This window comes from Octopus bimaculoides, chromosome 26, assembly GCF_046866305.1.
Source record: "Octopus bimaculoides isolate indiv1 chromosome 26, ASM4686630v1, whole genome shotgun sequence".
Classification (NCBI taxonomy): Eukaryota; Metazoa; Mollusca; class Cephalopoda; order Octopoda; family Octopodidae; genus Octopus; species Octopus bimaculoides.
In genome coordinates, this window is record NC_142953.1 from 8,096,397 (window position 1) to 8,098,896 (window position 2,500).

The 2,500-nt window shown below is 37.2% G+C and overlaps 1 protein-coding gene across 9 annotated transcripts in view; it reads right to left on the reverse strand.

Moving 5' to 3' along the window:
• Positions 1 to 2,500, reverse strand: part of LOC106870348 (membrane-associated phosphatidylinositol transfer protein 2-like) — a 141,066-nt gene that overhangs the window by 35,626 nt on the left and 102,940 nt on the right. The gene's annotated exons all lie outside the window — the stretch shown is intronic.

The window sequence follows — 2,500 nt, forward strand, 5'->3', positions numbered from 1 at the left end:
AAAAAAAACAAAGGCAAGATTATATAAGGTTAAGACAAGAAAAGCTGAAGGGGAGGAACAAGTGGTGGTGATAGCAGGGGTGGTGATGGTGGTGGTGGTGGTGATGGGAGTACTGTGTGTGTGTGTGTGCAATGGTAAACCCACTGATTTGAACCCTTTACCAACACTTTCACTGACCTCCTTCATATTTTCTTTCTACTTAGCCTGTGAGAGAGAGTGAGAGAGAGAGAGAGAGAGAGAGAGAGAGAGAGTGAGAGAGAGAGTGTGTGTGTGTGTGTGTGTGTGTGTGTGTGTGTGTGTACATATGTATGTGTGTGTACATGTGTATGTATTTGAATTGTGTGCGGGTGTTTGATGGAGGAGGCACATGGTTAGGGTATTCGGCTCACAATTGTAAAGTCATGAGTTCAATTCCCAGCAGCGCATTGTGTTCTTGAGCGAGACTCTTTATTTCACATTGTTCCATTTCACTCAGCTGGCAAAAATGAGTCAAAAAGCCAGTCTTGTCACATTCTGTGTCACGCTGAATCTCCCTGAGAACTACATTAAGGGTACACATGTCTGTGGAGTACTCAGTCACTTGTATGTTAATTTCATGAGCAGGCTGTTCCAGTGATCAGATCAACTCAAACACTCATCGTTGTAACTGGCAGTGAGCCAAGTGTATGTGTATGTGTGTGTACATGTGTATATGTACTGTATGTGTGTGTTGTTTGTGTTGTACAAGAGTATGTGTGTATACTAATGTGAGTGCGTGTGTGTATGTATGATATGCATGTTGTACATGTGTATGTGCATATGCTTTTGTGAGTATGTGTGTGTGCTGTATGTGTTTGTGAGTATCTATGCATAGAGCAGACCAGGTCCACCAGAGGTCTCCATTGCTGGTGGTCCCGTGCCAGCCCCTCTGTATCCTCTAAGGTGACATCATGCCTCTGGAGATCTCCCCAATCATATCCAGCCATCTGCATTGAATGAGAGTAAAGCCCTCATACTCCCATTTGATTGAGCAGGTACAGGAATAATAGAATAAAGGTGGAAGCAGGCAAACGACTGGTATCAGGTCAGATTGTGAGATAAACACTGATTTAACTTGAGGGTAGAAATGAAGGTTAGAGTAGTTTAGATCACAAGAGATTTACATCTTTATTCTATTATGCATATATACATATGTATGTATGAAGGCTTGAGAAAACACCTGCAAGTCTGTACACCAATTCATGACGAGTCAAGCCTTTTATTTTAATGACTAAATTGGTTGGTGCAGGAAAGAGAACCTTTTTATTTATTTTTTTTATTTTTTGTGTTCTAGGTTAAAAAAAAATGACTAACTGAGAACTGCATTTAGAGTCTAAAATGTAGGCCTAATATTTTGAATCAACTGTAACAATCTTCAAAAAGATGTTAAGGTAAAGTTCTGTAATTGTGTATATGCATGAATATATTAACTCTTTTGATACAAGCTCACCTGTGACCTCCTTTGGTTCTATGATACAAACTTCCAGCTTTAAAGCAATTTAACCCTTTATCATTCAAATTACTCCATCAAATCTAATGCTTATTTATTCACCTCATTTTAAATTAATTACAATATGTAACAAATTTGTTCTTTTTCTTTTTCATCTTTGGTCAGTAAGTGTTATTTCCTATTTGCTTCTATCTAGAAATCACAGGAAGTGACTGCTATTCCCTTCATACTTTGCATTTCTGACCTGGACATCAATGTTTTGATATTGAACTATTTTCCATTGCATTTCAGACAGATTCAGCACCGAGTTGCTGAAGTAGAATTTTCTAGAAGCCATAAAGGGCAAAATAAGTACCAGTGGAATACTGGGATTGATGTAATTGACTTACACCCCCTCTCCAAGATTGCTGGCCTAGTGCCAAAACTTGAAATCAATATCATAATGTAACTGCTTTTTAAGGATATTTCTAAGAACCTTTTAAACTAAACAAGGGAGGACTAGATTTCATTCTTATAGACAACTTAATGGTGTATGTGTGATTTTATTACTTTAGTTGTTTTCGTTCATCGTTTAACGTCCGCTTTCCATGCTAGCATGGGTTGGACGTTTTATATATATATATATATATATATATATATATATATACATATACATATACATATATATATATGCACCCAAACATACATATACTCACAAGCACATACATACATATATACATACATACTTTATTTTTTTAAAGACTCATTCACTGTTCACTTCTTGTACATATTCTATATGCTGTTCATGTACTTCTGGTTACTTTCTTCTGATGAGTGGTAGTGCATATGAGCACTGTGTACAATAAGTTCCTTATTTTCATACATGCAAGCACACACACACACACACACACACACACACACACACACACACGCAAGCACATACTTAGGGATTGTGTGCATGAGTTAAATTAAAGGGGAAAATACAAATGTGTAAAAGCAGAATTATGTATGTTCTATAGGTGTTATAAAGGCAGGGAGACCATTAGTATGGCT